General features: G+C 50.0%; 1 pseudogene; it reads left to right on the top strand.

Annotated features, from left to right (window-relative positions):
• The first annotated feature begins 16,596 nt into the window (after positions 1 to 16,596).
• LOC118592455 lies at positions 16,597 to 17,049 on the top strand (annotated as a pseudogene).
• The last annotated feature ends 8,114 nt before the right edge of the window (positions 17,050 to 25,163 follow it).

Raw genomic sequence — 25,163 nt, forward strand, 5'->3', positions numbered from 1 at the left:
AGCCTTGAACTCACAGAAAGGCATCTGTGTCAGCCTGTACCATGTTTAGAGTAAAGGTGTGCACCACCACATCTGGCTGGGGATGCTTTTTGAGAACCCCTTTCTCTGACCTTTGGGATCAGGTCCAGAGCATGTTCAGGGAGTTGTTGGATACTGAGGAACCGTTAAACAGAACCCCACATTCCCACCCTGATTCTAAACCAGTTGAGACCTGAGATGAGGAGCTGGTATCCTCTGGTGTGTGGACAACCATTGGCACATGGTCACGAGGTGCAGAGATGGCCCTGAATAGCAGCTGTTGGTACATGGTCACTGGGTGGAGAGATGGCCCTAAGTAACACAGTCTAGGGCAAGCCTGACTCAACCAACTCCTTGTCGTTGACCCAGAGAGGGGGAAGGAGAATGATCCAGACTACCCCAAGTCCAACCTTGCTATCAGGATGCAAGTAGCTGGGGAGTTATCTGCCAGCCATGTTAGCCTCTACAGAGGAGTAGGAAACAGGACAGGGGACCAGTGGCAGAGCAAGAGCCCCCAGGGACAGGCCCAGCTCCCAACCACATCAGCAAAGCCTCCTGAGGTTTGTCCTTGGGCTTCAAGGCACTGCCCATAAGCTGTAGGACCCTGCACCATCTTGGCCACTCCCCCCCCCCCCCCCCCCCCCCCGCAGCTTCTTGGAGACTAGATGGCCTCATCTAAATGATTAACCTCAGAGACCCACCCTTTGGAGCTCTCTTCTTCTCTGGCCCTCTGGGAACTGAGAGCCAAGGAGAGCCACTCTAAGAAGTAGCTCCAAGCCTAACAGCAGCTTGTGTCACAGTCAAGGGCATCCCCACACTCACCAGCTGGGGGTTTAAAGGCTGCTAACACTCAGCACTGTCCAAGTGGAGACATGAGAATTTTTACAGCTTGCTCCTAACTGACATGGCCTCCGGAAGATACTTTAGCAATCTCTGTGGAAGGTTTGAAGACATAACTTTGTCACATCCAAGCATGTGACAACATCAGCATGGACAGGGAGATGACACCAGGCTAGCTGAAGACTGGGAAACACAGAATGTCCTCAATGGCGCATCAGCAGAGGGTCAGAGGAGTGCTGACTGGAAGACACCGGAGAATGAGTAAACGAACAGGAGAACCATGGCCTCTCATACAGCAAGAGGGAAGAACTGGTTTTAAAACAAAATACCAGGTCATGCTCATTCTATACAGGAGATATGATGCGAGTGCGCGTGTGCACAGGCGCCAGCAGGAGCGCATGCACACGCACAACCTCAAGACCCAAAGGTCCAGGAACAGACACTGCTGGGTGGAACTGGGTGCACTGGGTTCTCTCTTCTCCCCCAGGGTCTCTTTAGGAAATCATGTACCCTCTAGTTAACGCTTAACATGCTGAATATGACAGAAGCTGTGGCTGATGCCCAACAGGCTGGCTCAGGTGAATGGCTTCCTTTTCACAGGTGACACAGGGAGGCTCTTCTGGCCCTGCTGAGCCCTTGTACTTGGAATGCATGTGTGACTACAGCAGTCTGGGTGTGTTGCCCTCTCCACTTCTCCATTTCCACTGACCAGCCCCTCATTCATGCATGGTCCACAGCTGTGCCTGCAGCACCCATGGCCCTCACATGCATGGTCCACAGCTGTGCTTGCAGCATCCATGGCCCTCACATGCATGGTCCACAGCTGTGCCTGCAGCTCCCATGGCCCTCACATGCATGGTCCACAGCTGTGCCTGCAGCACCCATGGCCCTCACACACACACCCCAAACCTACCTGGCACACACTGTTGGGCTCTGAGGTTAGGTGTGAGAACGTAGAGCTCACAGGATAGTATGTGGTAGGTGTGAATGGCAGACATGGCTGAGGGAAAGAGGAATGGAAAGAGCTGGCCCCCTGCATATACTATGTAAGAAGACACCCTAGGTTTTGACAGGCCTGGTTTAAACCCCAGTGCCAGGCCAGGAATGGTGGCACAGACCTGTAATTGTGAGTTCAAATCTGCCTTGGCTTCCTAGTGAGCCACCACATCAGACAGACAAGCAAACCTGAGCTCCCCATAGCTCTAGCTGTAAAAAAGACCTCAGCCCATTCACAAACCTTCCATACCTGTGTTCCCATCTAAAACAAAGAAGGCCAAAACCTGCAAAGGTCCTCGGAGGCTATAGAGAGGGTCAGCAAGATGGTGACTAGCAAGTGTGTCCCTAACTCAGTCCCAGACAAACAATGGCCAGGCAAGGCAGCAGCAGAATGTCGCCATCATTGCTGACATTTATTTTAGGCTGAATTGAGACCTGAAAAAGGGCAGCACCCACACAGGCTCTGAGGCAAGGGGTGGATCAACATTCCCGGGTCATAGGGCTAACCCTGACTGGAGGAGAGTGTAAACAAAGGAGACCAGGCAGTCCCCCAGAGGCAGGCTGAGCATCTGGGCCCACCCTTCTCAGCATGGTGCTTCCACATAGTTTAGGCAGGTCAGATCTGCCTGCGACCGACATATCACTCTCACTAAAGTGTGAGGAGTCCATGACAGGGTGAGGCCGGAAAGGAAGATGATGGCTGGAACCCAGGTTCAGATAGTGGGCGCCTGCCATGGACTGGGACACAGTGGTACCTATTGTGCAGGTAAGGAATGCCCGGGAAGCCTCTCCTGCCCCTGGATCCCCGCTCTAGCTGGGCTGCACAGGGCTGAGTGCCTCAGAGCAGTGCAAAGAAGGCCGCTGCTGCAGTGGCTTCCTGCCCCACCCCGGGTGAACACAGGACATGGCCAGTCTACCCACACCCACGGGCAGAGAATCTATCTCCATTTGGGGGCAGGAAGGGGGGGAATGTGCATTGTTACCCACAGGAGGAAGCAGGGAGATTGCTCTTAGAGACAGCATGATTAATGTCTGCGATGTGATTTATGAGCAGAGATTAGGAAAAGCAGATCAGAGCAACCGGAGGCGAGCAGTGTCAGCCAGAGGTACTGGGCAGGAGTGTGGGGGAGGATCTTGGGAGAAACTGGAGAAATTCCGGGACAGGCTGATCTGCAGGGCAAGGCACGTGGCTGGAATGTAAGACGTAGCTTCCCAACTCCAGGATGGGATTTCCTGCAGGAGCAGAGTTCCTCGTGGCTACTAACAGAAAGATGTTCATGTGATGGACAGCAGGAGAAGCCAGGCCCTGGAATCCAGGGGTGGTTCCAGCTTTGACCAGGCTTCTCCAGAGGGATGTGGGCTGAAACTTCTTCTTAGCCACAGGTTCACTTCCCACAGCTCTGGTCACCCTGTCATCCTCAGTCCAAATATTTGACAGAAATTTCCAGAATTAATCATCCATAATGTTATTTTATGTCCAGCTCTGAGCAGTAGGGTAAGAACTCAAGTAGTCCTGTTCTGTCCTACCATGACGTAATCCATCCCTTTATCCAGAGCACCTACGCTATACATACTACCCACCTGTTAGTCACTTTGTAACACTCTCCATGATCATGGTATGTGTATGTGTGTGTATGTTGTGCATGTGTGTGTGTTGTGTGTGTATGTGTATATATATATATATGTATGTGTGTTTAGTATTGTGTGGTGTGTAATGTGTATGTGCATGGTTTGTGTGTTATATGTGTGTACATTTAGTATGTGTGTATGTGCAGTGTGCATAGTATATGTGTATGTGTTGTATGTGTGTTGCATATGTAGTATATGTGTGTTTAGTGTGTGTGGTGTGTGTAGTGTGTGTGTATATTTTTGTGTGCAGTGTGTGCATATGTGTAGTATGTATGTATGTGTGTGTTTATGGTATATAAATGTGAAGTGTGGGGAGTATATGTGGTGTGTGGTGTGTGTGTGTGTATACAGTTGACTGTTCTGCATCCAGTGAATCCAAATTCATGGATTCAACCAAAGATCTAAACTAATAAAGACAAAAACAAAAAAACAAAACGGGACCAGAGATGGCTCAGCCTGTAAAGACGCCTGCTGCCAAGCCTGACAACCTGAATCTAATTCTTGGAACCCACATAGTAGAAGGAGAGAACTGGAGAACTGAGTCCCACAGGTTGTCACCTGACCAGACACTCTAAATAAATACATGTAGAAAACAAAACTGCATCTATTGTGAGTGTGTCCATCCAGACGTCTTTCTGGTCATGAGGCCCAGCACAAAGCAGTGTGCCTAATATTTGTACAGCACTCACCACTGCTGCAGTGTTTGTGTCATCCGGAGATGATTTCCTGTCTGTGGGAGGGGTGCACAGCCCTGTGCAAATGCCACACACTACTTGTCCTAAAGAACCCAAGCACCCACACTGCCCTGGTCCTCAGGTCCTGGGGCCCTCCACGGATAGCCTGGAGGATGGTGTGCAGACATCATGAAAAGAGACAGGGAGATACACGCCAGAGGCTTCCTGTAAGCAGCTGGCCCACACAGCCTGAGGCTGCAACCCTGAAATGTGCAGGGTGATTGGAGCCCAGGGGGGAGCTGCAATGTGGCCCAGATCCCAAGGCCCGGCTGACAGAGCTCCTCCTTCTGGACAGTCAGTCTCTCCTCTATTTATGCTACTTGTTCAGCTCTATGCAGGGTGGAATTGCTTCTACTCAAATGAGGCCTCAGGATAGTCAGAGCAGGGTGTGGGGAAGAGCTGTCTGGAGTTCAGCCCTGCAAGAAACCCTCTCCCCAAGTGACAGCAGCAGCATTGGCTGCCAGGCCTGCCCCAACCCCTGCTAAGCATAGCCAAAAGAGTGTTCTCTGTCTACCTCTGTTTCTGTCCTCTCTCTGCAGAAGGAACCCTAAAACACCATAGCAGGTGCACACTGCCTGCCAGCACCTTGCAACAAGCACGTCCTCTCAGGCACTCAAAGCACATTTCACAGGTAGGTAAACCCTAATAGGGAGGTGAAGTAAGTGGCCTGGTATCACAGTCAGCAGACACATGTGCCAGGGGCTCTGTTGGCCTTCCACAGAGAAAGACATCTCCCTCCCCTGAGAATGACATTGCCAGGCTTCACTACCTGGGACTCACATCTGCCTCATAGGATGTGAAGAGACGGGAGAGAAAGCGACATCTTGCCATCCACCCCAGCTCCTTCTCTTGAATGAGACGCGAATATTAGCTATGGAAATATTTCAGCTCTTCCCACCACCAGCTGAGACATGGTAACAGTTGCGTCAACTTTTTCTGGAAGCTTTTTATTTGAAATCTTTGCACCTGTATCATACAATGTGTACACTTCTCCCTTTTGTGTTTTTACCATAATTATCTCCCTAAATTAGAGTTTTCATCACTGCCATTTTTATGAAAACAAAGGCTCTTCCAGCATGTAGCCTGTGAGAATACAGTCACCACACCCACCTCTCTGATTCCAACTTTCTTTCTTCCCCCGGCTCCCCAGAGGAAATGTTCAAGCTAAGTAGGAAAGTTCTAGAGAGACACAACAGCAGCTCCCTTCCGGAAGCTCTGGGATACAGCTATCTAAAAGCTGCTGGTGGCTTCTGTAGCTCTTGGTGCCCAAGGGTGGTATTTCAGGGTTCCTTCCAGTCTTGGCTTTAATTTCTGTATTTTTTTCTCCTTGATCCTGATTCCCAGGAGGCTGACTCCAACAGAGCTGTGCACCACACATGCCTGGGATTCAGCCATCAGAATAAACTCATGGTATCTTTTCCCTAGGTGTATGTAGCATGTGTGCACATGTGAGTGTGTGTGCATGAGTGCACTTCTGCATAGGGACATCAGAGGTCACTGATGGGTCGCTTCCTCCATCACTGTCTTATTTTTCTATATTTCTATTGTATGTATATGGGTGCTTTGCCTGCATGAATGTCTGGGTACCATGTGGAAGCTGGAAGAGGGCATCAAATACCCTGGAAATGGAATTACAGAGAGCTGTGAGCCAAAATGTGGGTGTTGGGAATTGAACCCAGGTCCTCCTGAAGAATAGCCGATGCTCTCAACCACTGAGCCATCTTTCCAGCCCTTACCCTATGTTTTCTGAAACAGGGTCTCTCACTGAACCTGGAGCTCACAGACTGATCAGTAGACTTCAGGGATCCTCATGTCTCACCCTCCCAGGCCTGGGAGTAGCGCAGTGGTCTGCCAGGCTCAGCCTTCTGTGGGTTCTGGACATGTAGACTTGGACCTGAGGAACACAGGGACCTTACTGGAAAGCTCCAGCTTTTCTTTTCAAGGCTCCGCCCTCCCCCAGCCGCCATTGCAGTGTGGCTGCTGTACAGCTCCCCTGTGACATCAGTTACTTTCCCTACTTCGGACTCCATAAAGAGAGCAGAGAATGATTTTGTGTTCTCAAAGTGCAAGTGAACATATAAAACAGAGTTCTGCCATGTGCTGCTTTCCCCCAAATTGCATTCATTCAAACTAAAATAACAAAGGGAAACAAGAGGAAAGCCCTGTCCCCTTCTCCGAGCCCTCTAAGTGGCATTTCCAGGAGCTCTGCTGCTGTGTGGCCAGCGTCACTTTCCCAGTTTCTCTCATTCCAAGTTCAACGTGGATCAGAGAAAGCATATTTTTTAAACACATGGAATCTCAGGTTAATGAAAATGCCGCCTGTTGCAAGTATTTACCACTCCCAGATACTGGTATAACTTTGGATCCGCTTGTTTTCTATTGCTGTAACAAAATACCTCCAACTGGGTTAGGTATAAGCAAAGAAGGTTTATTTAGGAAAGCCCAAGATTAAGCGGCTATTGATTTGATTTCTGGTGACAGCCTCATAGTGGATGGCACATGGCAACAGCTTGTGCAGGAGAGGGAGCGTCAATAGAGGGACAGGAAGCCAGAGAGCAGAAAGGGGTCAGCCTTCTCTCAAGGTCCCACCAGAACTACATTAATCTCTTCCAAGGGCACACCCTTAGTGAACTATCAGCCTCCCACTGATCCTCCTGAAGGTCCTACCACCTCTTGATATCACCATACTGAGGAGTATGTTCCAGAGAAGTAAATCACTGGGGGACAAATTGCAACCACACTGTAGCCAATATGAACACCAAAACGCCCAGCTCACACATAGACAAAGGTGGAACAATCCTAAATAAAGCTCCAGCAAGCATAATCCTGCTTTGTACAAGTGTCTGTTGGCCAAGAATCTTCGGAATGCAAGGATGGTCCACATCCAAAGTGAGCAGGAATACAGGGCATTGACCTCCTGATCCCTCGGTGGACATGTTAGAGGCATTCCATCTATCAAGGGCCAAGGCAAGAAGTCCACAAAGTAGTTTTTACTCTATTCTAAAAGTCTCAGCAACCCTGATACCTCTGCCCACACCCAGACACTATGCAGTTCCATTCCGTCCTCTACAGGTGAATGACAGTGAGACCTCCCTCACTGAGAGACAACTACTGTCACCTACTCATCAATGAGCCTTGCTGTGTGCCAGGCATGGAACATAACTGGGAACAAGTATAAAAGAGTACTCTGGCCCGAAACCCTGCTTTCCAAAGCCCCCAAGGCAGATAGACACTACTTCCAACCAGTTCATCTGAACCAAGGTGGCCAAGGAAAACAGACACCTGTCTTCATGTCATACCGGACATAGCACCCAGCACAGCATCCAGGGTTCAAACACAGTAGGTCATGGCCCTGGCTGGTGAGTCCCAAAGATGGGATGGATGGGCAGCAGGTAACACTGCTTTAGGGGCTGGCATGCCAGCAGGGCCCAGGGAAGCTAGGATTCGAGCATCCATCTCCACAGAGACTTCCTAAGACAGACTAGAAGGAACAAAAACAAAAAGTCACTGTAGAGTCCCTCAAGACTCCCCATTCCAGCATGAGGCAGACTCATGCTAAAGCAGAGTACGACAGTAAAGATGAATTTGGCCCAGCCTAGTCCTCATGTCCTGGTACAAGACTGACAAGTGCCAGGTAGGGACATGCCCGTCCGCAGGAGGAGAACTCTGGAAGCCAAGCACAGGAGCTCCAGATAGGAGGGCACAGAGGAGTGCCAGGGTTGGGCCCTTGCCCTTGTCTTGAGTGTGAGGAGGTGTCCAGGCCCAGATCAGCAACAAATGCAAAAGAAGCAGAGCTTGTCATACACAGCATCTCCAGTATCTCCCACATACCACCACCCCTGAGCCCAACAGCCCTCCAATCCCTGCTTCACGGATTAGCAAACAAGTTCTCAGTGACTGTGATTCTGCTAGTGTAATGGCTGAGTCAAGAGCTGAGCTCACGGCCCATGTTTGCCATTATGATGCCATCTTGCCTTTCAGGCAATAGAGAGTCACTGGGAGTTACTGAGTATGGGAGTGGGGGGATGTTCTGAAAGGGGCTGAGTAGAGGGATGGTAGATGAAAACAAACATAGAAACCTGGTCATGGCCTTGTCCCTCAGGGGTAAGGAGTGATGTGGGATAGCAGGGTATACACCAATGAGGACTAGAAATCTATGACAGGAAGGAGGTTCCTGCTTTCTGCAGGACCCAATGGACTTCTCAGCTCTGCTCTCAGCCCTGGCCAAGACTTCCCAGCTTCCCCTCTGACCACAGAGCAGACCTGCTTAGCAGTTCCAGGGCCCCAACTAAGGCTGCTCTAATCCCAGGCCTCTTGAAGAGCAAACCTAGCAGGCTGCTTCTAAGTACCCTTTCTGTACCTTCTCGGAGTGAGTTGTCTGTATTAGGGTTCTGGGCTGAGGTTATCTGTGTTGGGGTTTTGGATTGAAGTTGGCTGACTGTGTTGGGGTTCTGGGTTGAGTTGTCTATATTGGGGTTCTGGGTTGAGATTGGCTGGCTGTGTTGGGGTTCTGGGTTGAGTTGTCTATATTGGGGTTCTGGGTTGAGATTGGCTGGCTGTGTTGGGGCTCTCAATTAAGGTTGTCTATACTGGTTTTGGGGTTAAAGTTGTCTGTGTTGGGGTTCTGGGTTGAGGTTAGCTGGCTGTGTTGGGGTTCTGGGTTGAGGTTGTCTATACTGGGGTTCTGGGTTGAGGTTGTCTATACTGGGGTTCTGGGTTGAGGTTGGCTGTGTTGGGGTTCTGGGTTGAGCTTATCTATACTGAGGTTCTGGGTTGAGGTTGGCTGTGTTGGGGTTCTGGGTTGAGGTTGGCTGGCTGTGTTGGGGTTCTGGGTTGAGGCTGGCTGTGTTGGGGTTCTGGGTTGAGGTTATCTATACTGAGGTTCTGGGTTGAGGTTGGCTGTGTTGGGGTTCTGGGTTGAGGTTGGCTGGCTGTTAGGGTTCTGGGTTGAGGTTGGCTGGCTGTGTTGGGGTTCTGGGTTGAGGTTGGCTGGCTGTGTTGGGGTTCTGGGTTGAGGTTGCTGGGTTGAGGTTGGCTGTGTTGGGGTTCTGGGTTGAGGTTGGCTGTGTTGAGGTTCTGGGTTGAGGTTGGCTGGCTGTGTTGGGGTTCTGGGTTGAGGTTGGCTGGCTATGTTGAGGTTCTGGGTTGAGGTTCTGGGTTGAGGTTGGTTGTATTGGGGTTCCAAGTTGGAGCTCTTTTTACTTGCAGGTTGAGTACCCAGAGAGGACACCCCTCCTCCTCACTTAGCAGAAAGTGTGAGCAGGTAGGGGCAATAGGATTGCATGCGGCTGCCGTTCTGGCTGGTAGAGGCACAGCTGGCCCTGTGAAAAGAAAACATGAGATTCATATTAATTTTCTGTTTAGCAGAATTTGAATTTCAAATTAGGTTCTGTGTTGGTTCAGACTGACTGTAGCCCGTCTCCTAGGACTGTCAATCAGGCCAACCACATTGGCCCCCAGGGGACTGTGCAAAAGCCAGTGCATAAAGACAGGCTGTGTGGGCTTTGTACTGATGCAGGAAGGGAGGTGAATCCCAGACACTGTATTTGGGGTTGGGAGGTCTCAAACCCTTCCCTATGTTTCTGTACCAGTCTTCTCCCAAAATACCTGCCTGGGGAGCCCCTCCAGTTGTGGGGTCCATGTTCACTTTGCTCAACTCCACAGCCTGCTGTTTGTCATGTGAAAGTTAAGGTAAGACCACACTCTCGAGCGTTTCCTGCTTTACATGCCCACCCAGAGTCTGCCCTGGGCTCCTATAACCTGGCCCAGCGAGAGAAAACCCGTTGCCACTGCCTGTGGTACCCAGTTACTGAGAACTACAGAGCCAAGGAAGTAATGTGGAACTCTCCAAGGAGGCCAGTGTATATTCTCCACACCAGCCAAGGAAGCTGAGCCAAGCCCACATGGCTCTGCTTTTGCAGGTGCCTAGAGAGAAGGGTCCCAAGCTCACTGGGAGGCAGGGAAGATGAGGAGTTGATGAGTGAGTGCTGCCCTGAGCACTGGACAGCTGGGACAGTGAAGTGCAGAGACACTGATCTTGCTCCAGTCCCTGCAGCTGGCAGAGTCTAGACTTGGACCTGAACCCTGGCCATCTGGTTCTTCTCAAAACAAAGGGGCAGAGAGAGGAGCTACAGTGACTGGGATTGCTCGAGTTGAAACCCAGAGGAAGGACAGAGTTGTGTCTCATAGCTGGTCAGAGCAGCAGAGAACATCTATTTTGAGTCCCTCAGCCACACTGTTTTAGAACATTGTCCACAAGGGCTGTCTATAGCAACCCATAAATGCTGGCAAAAGAATTCTGGGCAGGCCATGAAGGGTGCTCGGGGTGCACACTGGTCTGCATGAAAGGACAGTGGAGGGGCAGAATCAGGAGTCAGCAAACAAGTGACTCTGCGGTCAGCTTCCAACAATTACACTTCAGTGTGGGGCCCTAGTGTACAGAAGGGGCTGTGCTGAGGGAATGCTGACTCTGGGAAGGTCATGTTTGTGTACCGTGGGACAAATGGAGCACATGTGGGCTCCCATGCTTGCTGCTCAGTTTTGCCATGAATCGAATGCCACTCTGAAGGATAACATCTGTTAAGAAACTAGAAAGTAAGCCTGGCAGTGGTGGCACATGTCTTTAATCCCAGAACTTGGGAGGCAGAGACAAGTGGATCTCTGTGAGTTAGAGGTCATCCTGGTCTATAGAGCAAGTTCCAAGACAGCCAGGGCTACACAGAGAAACCCTGTCTCGAAAAACCAACCCCCGCACACACACACACACAAAGAAAGAAACTAGAAAGTAAATGGATCTAGGCATGGTGATGCACACGTGCTGTTTAGCCCAGAACTCTGGGAAGACTGAAGCAGGAGGGTCACTACAAGTCTGAGGCCAGCCTGAGCTAAAATGTGAGATTCTATCAAAAACAATAAAGGGAAGTAGTGCAGATGCACAGGTTCTGGGAACAGCTTAATCTCTGTACCACGTCCCAGAGGAAAGGAGTGCAGAGAAGCTGAGGAAGACTGCGGCTGACTGACTGACTTGGAAAAGTTGGAAAAAACTTGCAAGCTTTTAGAATTCTTTTTCTTGCGGAAACATCTGGTTTCAAGGCTGCGTTTTTGGCAGCCTTGCCCTATCCTCTGCTTACAGTCCCTTGTTACTGGTGGGGTGAGGATGATGCTGTTGAAGGAAGGCAGAGCATGGGGAAGCACTGGGGAGAGGGACCAAGGCAGACGATGATGCTACAGGCCAGTACCACTGAGGACCTAATATGTGTGCAAGCCCCACCTGAGCACTTCTGGATGGTAGTCCATGTTCAACACTCCTTGGAGATAATAATGCTTCAAATCCCATCTTCCCTTTATAGCCATCCAGCAATATAAAGCTCCCACTGTGTGCTAGCACTGTACACACATTTCTTTGCAGGCCCACTTAATGGCCGGAACTGGAAGGCACTTATATCAAGAGATGGGTGCTTCAAACAATGACTTCAACTTTCAGCTGGCCAATATCACTAAAGCTCCCACTGTGTGCCGGTACCAACTAAGTACTTTTGGACATGCCCATTTGGTAGCCTGCATGCAAAACTGCTCAAACTAATTAACCCCTGCTGGATAGTGTTATGTCAACTTGACACAAGCTAAAACCATCTGAGAGGAGGGAGATGCCTCTGTAAGATCTGGCCTGTAGGCAAGCCTGTAAGGTGTTTTCTTAATTAGTGATTGAAGGAGGAGAGCCCAGCCCATTGTGGGTGGTGCCATCCCTAGGATGGAGGTCCTGGGTGCTATAAGAAAGCAGGCTGAGCAAGCCATGAGGAGCAAGCCAATAAGCAGCACCCCTCCATGGCCTCCGCATCAGCTCCTGCCTCCAGGTTCCTGCCCTGCTTGAGTTCCTGTCCTGACTTCTCTTAGTGATGGACTGTTACCTGGAAGTGTAAATTGAAATAAACACTATCCTCCCCAAGTTGCCTTGGTCATAGTGTTTTATCACAGCAATAGAAACCCTAGCTAAGACACTACTTGACTTCAAATCCTAGCTCTGGGGGCTGGGAAGATAGATGTCTTCCCAGTTAAGAGCACTTACTGCTCTTGCAAAGGATCCAGGTTCAGTTCCCAGCACCACGTGGAGCTCACAACCATCTCTGACTCCAGTTTCAGGGTATCTGATGCCTTCTTCTGGTCTCTGTGGGTTCCTTTGAACATGTAGTTCACATAAATTCATGCAGGCATGCATGCATACACATAAATAAAAATACATAAATAAAAATATTCAGATCCTTGCTCTGCCTTGCAACCAGCCAACACTGATAAGGTAAAAAGGTGCCTACTATGTGTAGGGTGCCTCTGTGCATCCAAAAATGAATGTCCACTTCCATGACCTATTTCCCCACCAAGAGAAATGGTTTGCTTCTTATAGTGGATAATAGTTAGCTCTGAGGGACTAACGCTGACCAACAAGACAAGTTGCTGAGAGGAGACATTACTTAATTTTAAAGGCATCCCTGATGGAGGAGTATTGGGGGATTTATTAAGGCAACTCCACGTAGTCAAAAGGGAGGTTTATTTTGGGGTAACTTACAACAAGTAAAGGGATTGGTTTCAAGATCCAGGAGAGGTGAAGTGCAGTCCAGTGGTGTTCTCTGGAGAACTCTGCTCAATTTACCATCCAGCTTCTAGGATCCCCAGGAACCAAGAGAGCCAGCACATTCAGATCTCGGGTCTTAAGGGCTCCCGTCTTGGCCCTGCCTCACATGCATGACAGTTACCAGAAGCCTCACTTGGGGTAGTACTTCCAGGTCAAAACTGGAACAGCTACCCACTACAGAGGAGGCTGCTGGGAAGGCTTTGAGGGGGAGGGTAGTGAAATGGTTCAAAGATCCAAGACCCATCTTTTCCCTGGCAATGGGGTTACATGAGGAACTTGGACACCAGCCCAGAGAAGCTGTGGAGGTGGGGCGTGGGTCCTTGCTTGCTTCCTCTTAGCTTGCTTTCTTCACTTACAGTTTAGGGACCAGCCTGTGAAATGGTAGCACTCACATTCAGGATGGGTCTTCCTACCTCAGTAGAGGCAATCAAGGCAATCCCTCAGATGTGCCACAGGCCATCCTGAGGCAGGTACCCCTTCCTCCAGCCCTTCTCCTATGTCTCTCTAGGCTATGGCAAATTGACACTTCAACCATCGCAGACTCCTGTTTGCAATGACTCCAATTCTCTGTCTCCACAGTGGTGCAAAAGCAATGCATGCTGGGTAGGAACTGCACTTGCAGCTTGGAAACTGGGTACTTTCCCAGGATGGCACCATGTGGAGGCACACTCCTGAGATACTGCAGGTCCCGGCAGTCGAGATCCTGAGGGGAAATGATCAGTGTTCCACAGCTCTGAGCTTTGAAGCCAGGGCATTTATAAAGAAAGTGTGGTAAATGTCCTTCCAGCTTATGTTTGTGACCTGATAGAGCTCAGTCTTGGGTCGGTGTCTCTAAAAGGTCTTTATGCAAAGGTTTGGTCCCCTAGGATGGAGACACTGGGAGATACTGAGTACCTTTAGGAGGATAGACCCAGTGGGAGGCCCTCAGGTCATCAGAGAATGTGGGATACCTCTCCTCTTATTCTCATGTCCTGCCCTGACATGCAGTCAGTGTTCACTCTACACACACTGCACTGGTCTCACAACGTGATCAAGCCAATGGGGCCATAGACTTGAGCCTCCAGAAACATGAGCCGAAAGGAACGCTCTTCACTTCATACAGAGCCCACACAAAGCTGGCCATGCAGACAGGGTCACCAGGACATGGCCTCATCACAGGTGCTGAAAGGCACTAGGTGCTGTGGAATTCAGCTCTGCCTGGTGAGCCACAGACCGTACAGAAACCTCTTTCCAGCTGAGAGACACTGGGCTGGTGACAATATGATTACATGGCCCTAAGCGAGCCACAAGTGCCTACAGGGAAGAGGTCTTGATGGCCAGGGACAGGCTAAGAAGGATACTGGACTCTTTTAGTTTTCTTTTCCTTATTTCAAACATTGTGTCATGCACAAGCATTACCTATCCAATCGCTAAGTAATTATTCTGAAAACAAGGCTCAACACAAGCATTAGGGGAAACCAGTGCTCAGCTCTTCTAAAATGGCTGTGATGTTAAAGTGAGCTCAAGGCACAGTCTGCCAGCCCGCTAGCCTGCCAGGTCTGTCTTTCTTTTCCTTTCCGACGGGATTCTCTCCCCAGCCCCCCGCCCGCCCACCCACCATGCCCTCAATCTTAGACGTCTCGAGAAAAGTTAGAGGAGATGAAAGGGGAGGGGACACCCAGAAAATGCAACCTGTAAGGTGTGCTATAGATATTTCGACCTAGGTCTTTCTGCAACAAACTATTTATAACACCCCCCCCCCCCTCCATACGCATTTCCAGCTGTGGAGACCATTTACAAACCACAAGCCAGCAGCCTGGCCTAGAGCAGAACCCCAGCCAGGCCTCTGGCTCTGGGCCCTTTGCACAGCCCAGGCCCTGCTGCTGCAGAGACCAATGTAGCTCTCAGCCTGTGAGAGACACAGAGTTAAGGCCTGGGAGGGCCCTGTGTGCTGAGGAGCAGGCAGAAGGCTGTCTATGTGTGCTGTGAAACCCACGATAAACTCCCATACGGTAGACACCAGAGGCTTCCCCACGGGGAAGCCCTTCAGTGATTGACTTCACAGTGTTCTTCAAAGGGGAGCTGTTTTTACTTCAATCAGTTAGCAGATGAAACATCTTTGGAGCCTCTGCCTTCCACAACAGACACAGACCTGTGCCCCACCCTCTTCCAAGCCTCTGCTCTCCCCTGCCCTGCCCAGCCTGCTTCTTTGCCCTCATGTGGGTCCTCTTGGCTGCCAGCCCCCTATATAACCAGCCCACCCCCTGTCTGAATGACTGCTCTCGGCACCAAACCACCTCCTCACTTCTGTGTATGGATCACGAGGGTGGGGGATGCCTGCTGGCTCTGCGATCTGAGTTCCAGGAACCTCAGAGCCTGGCTTGCCAGGAAAAACTGCCACATGCAGTTGAGCTGAGAAGCCAGCAGCAGTGGGCTGCAAGAGAGGCAGAACCAAGCCCAGTTCAGCATCGCCCAGTGGCAGCCCTGCACCTCCCTGTGACGTGAGCCATTCACTCCCAGCAATGGAGACACTGAGAGTGAGTACCTCCTTCCTGGCCCCTGTATAGGAAGTCACTGCCAAGGCAGCTGCCAAGAGCAGATCAGAAACCAGGGCTCCAGACACCTGAATTACAAGCGAATTCCATGACGAATAGTGTGACCTCCCATGACTCAGTTTCCCTATTTAGAAAGACCAGTCGGTATTGATGATTGCTCCTTAGCACCCCACGTAATCTACTCACGGCTCAGAGGGGACATCTGGCTCAGAGTCACAATTAGTGGGATGGTGGGTACCAGGACTACAGAAGGGGATGGATGAGGAACCTGCGTAGAGAAGAGTCAGTGAGGTGACTTGCTCTGGAGAACCAGACACACAAGAGAATCAGAGGTTCAAGGTCACCCTCAGCTACATACTGAGTTTGAAGCCAGACTAGGTTATAGGAGACCTTGTCTCAATAGAAAAGAGAGAGGGGGAACAAACAAACAAACAAACCAAAAAAAGGAGTCCTGGAGACAGATGTGGTAATAGTCACACAGCAATATGAATATAATCAATGCCACTGAACTGACATTAAAAAAAAAAAAAACAAAAAAAAACATTATGATGGAAATTCTTATGCTATGTGTATTTTGTATTTTTACAATTTTTCAAAGTCTCTGGACAGATGACTTGAAATACACAGAATGGATTGCATTAGGTGCCTTCAGCAAACCAAGCGGAGAAGCCCAAAATATATGGCTTATTTACCATGAAAACTGGCCCTGGAATCCTGACAGGAGATGTTGAGCCTTTACAAAACCCTAGCTGTGACCAGCCAGTGCTAGCTCAGCAGACCAGGGCCTCTCCACTGTGAAACCCTGAGAGAGGAAGTGAGCAGTCACCCTACCCAGCAGTGTGGTGGGAAAGAGGGCAGCCAGGCCATGAACAAGGAGAACCAATTGCCTAGGGCTGCATGCCTTGCCCAGAACACACAGCTGTGAGCATGCAGAGCCAGGAAGAGCCCAGCCTCCCTGGCCTGAGACTCCCTTCTGCTGGCTTCATGCAAGCAGGGGCCCTTGAGACTCAGTGAGAGACTTTGCATTTTATAGATCTGTGTGCATTTCAACTTTTCTCAGTGCATGAGTTTTAGTTTGGTGAGTGTTCTTTTTTTTTTTTTTTTTTTTTAGTGTTTAAACAGGAACATTTTGTTTACATGAGAGTCATTCAATAAAACAGAAATACACACAGAACCGGAAGTCGGGTAGAGACCTCTTTCCTTTTGCGGCTATCGCTGGATCGCAGCCGCCAAAATGAAGTTCAATCCCTTTGTGACTTCCGACCAAAGCAAGGACTGCAAACAGCATTTCAATGCACCTTCTCACATTCGGAGGAAGATCATGTCTTCCCCCCTTTCCAAAGAGCTGAGGCAGAAGTACAATGTTCGGTCTATGCCCATTCGAAAGGATGATGAAGTTCAGGTTGTCTGAGGACACTACAAAGGCCAGCAGATTGGCAAAGTGGTCCAAGTGTACAGGAAGAAATATGTCATCTACATTGAGTGAGTCCAGCGAGAAAAGGCTAATGGCACAACTGTCCATGTGGGCATCCACCCCAGCAAGGTGGTTATCACCAGGCTAAAGCTGGACAAAGACCGCAAAAAGATCCTAGAAAGGAAAGCCAAGTCTCGGCAAGTTGGAAAGGAGAAGGGCAAATACAAGGAAGAAACGACTGAGAAGATGCAGGAGTAGGGGTGTGTCCTGCACAGCTTTCATTAAAGACTGCTTAAAAGTCAAAACAAAACAAAAACAAAAACCAGAAATACAAAGAGATCTATGCTATTTCCAGAAATCTCAGGCAGCCACAACTGCATTTTGGTCTTCAACAGTAAAGAGCGTGTGAGCCCAGTTTAGAGGGGAGCAGGTGTGGGCGAGATGACACCATGATCCAGCTAGGAGCTGAGGAACTGACAGGCACTCGGGGCCTCTTCCTGACTGAGTGGGCTGTCTCCTCCCCTCCTGGCTCCCTTCACACATGTACGTGAATGGAATGGCCTTGACCTCACTCCCTGTGAGAGACCACGAGACCACAGTAGGGACAGGTATGAGCAGATCTCACACCAGAGGCTTGGATGGCTATTGAGGGGGGCTCAAGGAAAGGGGGCAGGGAGGCAATGGAAGGAGAAGGGAGAATCAGAAGGTGACTGTCACAGAGCAGCGGCCAAACAAACTGTCAGGCCCTCAGTCCCGGGAGGGACCTCCTTTGGTATAATGACAACCAAGAGAGCTGCCTGGTCCTCAGCAGTCCAGAGGGAGTACCCCCATCCAACAGCGCAGGAGCTAGGATACTGCAGTTTGTCACCTATACGGGATGCACACCCTAAGCTCTGGCCAGAGGCACAATGGGAATACATCAGGGACCAGGCTTCTGGAGCTTTCCCATAGGACAAACTACAAGACTGAGAGAGACTATGAGGGCCCCAGTGGCCAGCTCAGCCTGGGCTCTGCTTACACAGAGGGGATCTCTGTGGACCCATCAGCTCAGACACTCCTGTGTACACTGTCTTACTTCACCCCACAGTCTTTCCTTCCACTGGGCTGCAGGAGTGAAGAGGATCCCTTTATATAGAATCAGAAGCTGGGGTTCAGAGGTGTTCTGAACTCTCAAGGTTTGATGGCCTACTGTGGCAGAGGCAAGGCTTGAACCAGGCAACCCAGGCCCCAATCTCCTCTGCCAAAGCCCTGTACTCAGTAGTCACATACACAGAAGACCATGCTGCAGCCTAGGAGGAAGAGGCAGTGATTTAGTTGGCTTTTTCCTTATTGCTGTGATCAAGCCAAGGCATCAGAAGCTTGAAACAGCTGCTCACATCACATCCTCAGTCGGAAAGCAGAGAGGGATGGATTCTGATGCTGCTCAGCTCCCTTTCTCCACAGAGACGGTCCAGGCACCTAGCCAGGGAATGGTGCTGCCCACTGTGGCAGGGTCGTCCCACCTCGATTACCGCAATCAAGAAATCCCCTACAGATGTGCCCAGAGGCCCATCTCCCTGGTGACTCTAGAGTCTGTCAAGTTGACCATTAATGCTAACCCTAATCATCACAACTTTACCCCTTGTCAACAGGACACACATGGATGTGATCTCACACATGTGCAGACATGTGAGTGCCTTCATACGTGTACATACCTATGGACTTCACTCATATGCCCACAGAGCACATGTGTGCCTGCCCTTGCACCTGTGCACACTGAACACACAGACACATGCACTGACATGTATGCATACAGACACAGGCACGCAAAGGGTGCCTACACACTCAAACAGCAAGGGAGACACTAGCTTATTCAGCACAAGGCATTACCTAGGGCTCAGAAGGTTATGGTTGCCTTATTCAGTGCCCCATGTGCCCAGTTAAGACCACTCCGAAGAAGGGACCCTGTGGGAGGAGCTGGGACAACTAAAGAAGGCTGGGAACATCTAATCCTCATCTTCCTACCCAGCCCCCTTGGCCGGTCAGCCTTGGATCACACTCATGGTCCTGATCCACCCCTTCAACAGCCTCGGGCTTCCAGTACAGAGCAGCAGGGTTGGATGGGCTCTGCTTCAGCCGGCACCATATTGGCAGGGTCTCCAACAGCGAGCTCAGTGCAAGCCCCAGGGAGGCCACACTGAGCCGTGTTAGTCACTCAGAATACTCACAAGCCAAGGACACCAGGCGTCCCCAGTGACGCAAAACAGCATGGTACATGGTTGCTCATCCTGAGCCCTGAGAGGACATACCCCATGCTGTGGTCACCTCAAAGTGGGTATCTGCCCTCTGGGAGAAATACAAATGCAGGAGCCAAAGGAGTCTCATCTTTCCAGCTAACGGGCATATTGAATACGATTTCTTGCATTGGTTTCTCAAAACACAGATAGTGTGTGAAGAGTGCTCCAGGAACACAGAAAAACTGGGGCTGGGGGTGGCGGTTGTATTTTAAATGCTTTCCTGGCTGAAGTCTGCAGTAGGAGCCCTGGCAGCTAGGCTGCACCGTTCACTCACACCCGCTGACTTCAGGCTGAGCCCCACTGTGCCCGTTTATCACCTCGAGGCAAACTACTTGTTTCCAGACAGGGCCAGACACCTGGCAAATAGGCCCAGCAAGTCCAGTACATCAGGCTGGCTTGAAGGACCTGGAGGCAAGGAGGGGCCCAGAAGGAGGCTGGATTCAACAGGGCACCAAGGCACTGCCAGTCCTCAGCCAGCTCTGCAATTATCCCAGCATGGGGGTATCAGCAAAGCGATGGGGGTATCAGCAAAGCGATGGGGGTGAATGCTCCTAGCGAGGAAGCAGGAATGAAGGAGGGCAGAAGGGAAAACAGCCCTGTCAGCGCCCGGGGGCAGCTGCCTGCAGCCCAGGTGAAAGTGAGGATTTCCCAGCATGCCTATGCCAGGGAGAGTGGGCCAGAGAGGGGACATGCAGAAACTAGAGTGGGCAAATCCTGGAAGACTGCCCAAAGGAGGTGCCAACCAGATTAGAACCCAAATAGAAAGATGGCTACTAGCCAGGCAAAAGGAGCCTGGAGCAGGATTTCTAGACCAAATAGAGTGGTCCAGGAGATTCAGCGGCCCCAGAGGCCCAACACTGGGCACTGGGTCTTTGGATCTTTGATTATAATCTGACTACCAGGGCCCCTCCCCAACCTATACCAGCTCTCCCCTATGTGGAGGTGGGGGGACTGGGAGGCTTGGGGCTGGTTCTGACTCCAACTCTGAGAATTCCTGCTTAGCCTCCATGAGACAGAAAACCTTCCTGTTTAAGACGCTCCCCGCCTATTCTCATCCCGTTACAGGCCATTGAGGGGACCCGCAGCTGGTCTTGCAGCTGCCCTTTGATTGTTGGAACTGACCTAGGCTCTGTCTCACTGAGCACTCCCCAACACTGACCCAGCTCTAGCCTAGGACCCCTGACAGCTCTGCATGTTGCAGCAGGGGTAGACCTTTCCTCTCTTCCAGGCTGGCCTGCTGCGTTTCCTCACACAGGATCAGATGGCTGTCTGGAGCACAAACTACTGCTCATAGGAGACACGGAGTGGGAGCTGGGTGTGTGTGTGTGTGTGTGTGTGTGTGTGTGTGTGTGTGACTCAGTCACAAACGTGAGGACCTGAACCATGCGTGTGCTATCAGCACTGGAGAGGCAGGGCCAGCAGGACCCCTGGGACTCGCTGGCTAGCCAGCCTGGCTAAATTGGCAAGCTTCAACCCAGTCATGGACACCATGAAGACAGAACACATAGGGTTGCATCATCATGGTCTCAAATTTAGCATCAATCAGAAAAAAAAAAAAAAAAAAGGCAACAGTAACAAAATGTTGGGCCCGGGAAATTCATCGAACCCCAAACATTGCTTATCAAAGCACACGCTCCAAAGAGAAGAGAAAGATGACCGACCCTGAGAAAACACTTTAAAGCACACATCTGTTAAGAGATTGTATCAGAATGCAGAAAGCAGTCCTGCCACAGAATCATAAAGAGGCGACGACCTCGGCAGGTGTTCTGCAGAGGCCTATGGGCTCGTTAGCCAGCAGAGAGCTACAGATCAAAACTGAACGGAGATAATGACCCGAGTCTACAAAGGCAGGGAGAATAAGGAGGAGGCTGTTGCTGATGGGGATGTGAACTGCTGCAATAGCTCTGGAAGTCAGTCTGCTCCGTTCTCCAGTGGAATTCCATGAGGCCCAGCTTGCCAATTCTGGGTACACGCACACACACCTGTGGTGGTGGCTCTCTCCTGGATTCAAAATCACTCAGGAGATGCCCTGGGGCCTGTCTGTGAGAGCGGCACCATCCCATGAGCTGTAGTCACAGACTGAATAAGGAGAAAGCCAGCCATGCGCCAGCATGCTCTGCTTCCTGGCTAAGGACGACACAGTGTGACCAGAGGCCTCGTGCCGACAGTGGACACAACATAACCAACTGGCTCCTGTGGGCACGCTTTCCCACCATGATGAACTGTACCCTCAAACCATGGGCCAAAATAGCACCCTCCTTAAGCTGCTTAGGCCCGGCATTTGTGGTAGCGGCAAGAGAACTGACTGAAGAAATGACCGCAGACAGCCACACCAAGATGCATACACAGATGTTCACAGAAGCTGGAAGGTGGGCGTGGCCCACATGCCCATCAAATGTCAAGTGAACAAAACCTGCTCTGTCCACACAATGAGACAGCCAGGAATCGTTCTTAGCCATAGAAAGGAGTGACGCTCTGAGACAGGACACAGCACTGGTGTACCTTTAAAATCAGATGTCAAGCCAAAGAAGCCATTTACAATAAGCCAGGGATTGCAAGGCCCCATTTCCGTGGAGTTCCCAGGGCAGGGAGAGAAAGCACATTTGTGTGTTGTGTAGGAGATGAGAAATGGGTATCAGAAGTGGGTGTCGGTGAGTAAGGACGGTGTATAGGTGTTTACATCTCGCAATGGCTGTACCTGCCTATCAGGATAGTAAAAACCACTGGATTGTATGTATATTTTTATTTTTATCTTACTTATTTGGGTGGGACACACAGCACGCCACCCACGTGGAGATCAAAGGACAACTTTCAGGACTCTATGCAAGGCCCAACCTTGAAGAAGGTAGAGACCTGGGACTTAGCATTGATGGCAATACTAGAATTCACAGGGCTTTGGGAATGATAAGGGTGAAGGCATTTTGCACGTGAGAAGGATGTTGGGGGAAAGGCAGAAGGTGGGCTGTTGCAGGGTAACTAATGTCATAACCCTTGGTGGTCAGTGTGAGTGAGTGTGGGAATGGAGTACCAGTGTGACTGAGATGGCTGTCTTAGTTAGGGTTTCTGTTGCTGTGAAGAGACACCATGACCAGGGAACTCTTACAAAGGAAACCATTTAATTGGGTGGCTTACAGTTTCAGAGGGTTAGTCCATTATCATCATGGTGGGGCATGACGACAGGCAGGCAGACATGGTGCTAGAGCAGACGCTGAGAGTTCTACATCTTGATCTGCAGGCAACAGGAAGTGACACTGGGTGTAGCTTGAGCATAGGGACTCATGGCAGAGTTCCTGCTCTTTAAAACTGTGCACAGCCAAGCTGTCTTGGCAAAAGGCCAGTACAAGAGCCAATTCCCACTCTTGCTGCTGAGTCCCATCAAGGACAACCATGTCATCTGTGGGCAAGGTTGCAGCAACCAGATGGGTCCCAGGTAGAAGGTTCTAGGGACACAGCACAGCATGGTTTGGTCATTCAAAGGGCAGAATCAGACTAAGCATCTAGTATAAGTTCCAAAGCTCGTACAGTGCAGCCCATAGGTGGCAGCTCATAGTTCAGTTTGTTGTGTCCCTGCAAATAATTGGTTTTAAAGGTCAGACTCCGTCTCCATGACATGCTCGTGCGTACTTGCTTGCCAGCATTTTCTCACATGAATTGTCTCCCTCTCAGCATCCAGCACAGGGCACAGCAGCTTCAGGGAGGTACTGACCCAGAGTGGCCCAAGCTCACCAGGGATGGGACAAAATCTGCAGATCAAAGCAGAGTCAGCCTCAGCCATGCAGAGTGGAGATCAGAGCCATTATGATAAAATTCAATTAAAGTAAAAAGCTCTCCAAAAACGTTAATGAGTTCAACGCTTTTTTTTTTTTTTAAAGATATGTCTCACTATGTAGCCCAGACTTTCCTCAAACTCACAGTCCTCCTGCTTAGTCTCCCAGTGCTGGGGTTACAGTGTGCCCTGCCTTTGCCTGGCTTTACACTACCTCTGAATAGAAGATACAGTCAGCTCTAAAACCTTGAACCCCAGTGGGCTGGAGAAGTGATCCAGGGCTTAAGAGAACGTACTGCTCTTGCAGAAGACCCAACTTCAGTTCCTAGTATCCCACCCACATCCGGTAGTTCACAACCACCTGTAACTCCAGCTCCAAGGGGCCCGATGCCCTCTGGACTCCTTCTGTACTTGTACCCATCTACAGCCCCCTCCTACATACACATAATTTAAAAATAAGTCTTTAAAAACCTGACTCCCAAAGGTACCCCTTCCACCCTCTGAAACATCCCTAAAACCCTCCCCGGAAGACTGCATTGGCTAGCAATCGCTGCATAACAAATAACCCCAAACCCAATTGCTCAAGATGACATCCCACATAATACTGCTTTCTCATTTCAGTTGTTGGTGGAGGGGGTAGTTGCTTCACATCGTGGTTTTGTTTGCATCTTGTTCATGGTTGATGAAATTCAGCACTTTTCCATGTTCTGTGCCAATATCCTTATGTGATGGTTCATCCCGACTGTCAACTTGATGAGATTTGGACTCAACATGTAAACAAACTGCTGGGCATATTTGCCAGAGAGTTTCTAAATTTGTCTAAGGGAGGTGGACTGGGGCCCTAGACTGAAGAAAGAGGAGAAAACTAGCTAGGCACCAGCCTTCACGACTTTGCTTCCTGACTGTAGGCACATGCCTTCCCCACCATGATGGACTGTACTCTCGAACTGAGAGTCACAAGAAGCTCTTCCCTGAGCTGTTCTGTCAGATAACAAGAAAAATGATTGACACATGTTCTGTGAGGTGCCCCCCCTCCTCTATGAACATGACTCTACTTCTGGACATGAGTCCTCACACACATTACAGCTATAACCAAAGAACCCTCATACTAAGAGTTTCTCTCAAGGTGGGCAGTGGCGGCACACACCTTTAATCCCAGCACTCTGGAGGAAGGCGGATCTCCATGAGTTCAAGGCCAGCCTGGCCTACAAAGTGAGTTCCAGGGCAGTCAGGGTAGTCAGGGCTACACAGAGAAACTCTGTCTTGGGGAGAAAAAAAAACCAACAGTTTTTTTTTTCACCTTCTTTGATGACAGAAGTTCTTATTTTGCCAGTTGATAATGGATATTATCATTATGATATGATATGCGTTTGGCTCACTGGATGAGCAGGCCTTTCAAGGCTTAGGAGCTTTTCGTTTTCACCTCCCACACAGATCTGCAACTGCGTGGAAGGGACTTTCTGAGCCAACGTGAGGCAGAGGCCACAGTTAGTCCTTCCTATGTTAATATCCGGTTCACCCAGAAGCATTTGTGGTGAAGGCCATTTTTCTCATACGGGCTTCCTTTAGGTTTTTGCTCTCTATATTCTGGATGGCCAGAAGAATCTATAACAATTTTGTACCACTTCCATAATTTTAGTATATGGATGTATTTTCAAAAGAATTGGAAACTTTTCGTTTTGTTTTGTTTGAGACAGGGTCTCACTATGTAGCTCTGGTTCCAGAACTCACTATGCAGACCAGCCTAGCCTTGAACTCACAGCAATACACCCTCCCTCTGCCTCATGGGTGTTGGCATTAAAAGCATAAGCCATTATGCCTGGCTGGTAAGAACTGGAAACATTTTAAATGCCTTTGGATGGGGGTCAGATGAATTAAATCAGTTTTCATTCAACAAGATAATAGGGCAACAAAAGCCACGTTGTAGACCTGAACAGCCCTGAGAGGTTATAGTTAGAAGAAAAACTGAGTAATGCAGTGTGGGTAAAACTCAGTATCTGTGAGGAACATGGGTCTTGTGCATGCACATTGTTCCAGAATAGTGGAAGAGTTAGACCACTCTCCAGGAAATCAGGTCGCAGGTGTCCTGGGAGGGATCTGCACGGAGACAGCCTGGGGGCTCTGCCAGCTTCAATTCAGTTGTATAAGGTTGGCGGGCGCTCTCTCTCTCTCTCTCTCTCTCTCTCTCTCTCTCTCTCTCTCTCACACACACACACACACACACACACACACACTGTGCAGGGATTGTGGAGAACATAACCTTTAATTTAAAAATAATGTATATGTGCATCTCTAAGAATTGAATACAGCTATGTCCAAAGAAGAGAAAA

The sequence above is a fragment of the Onychomys torridus genome, chromosome 10 (genome assembly GCF_903995425.1).
Source record: "Onychomys torridus chromosome 10, mOncTor1.1, whole genome shotgun sequence".
Taxonomy (NCBI): domain Eukaryota; kingdom Metazoa; phylum Chordata; class Mammalia; order Rodentia; family Cricetidae; genus Onychomys; species Onychomys torridus.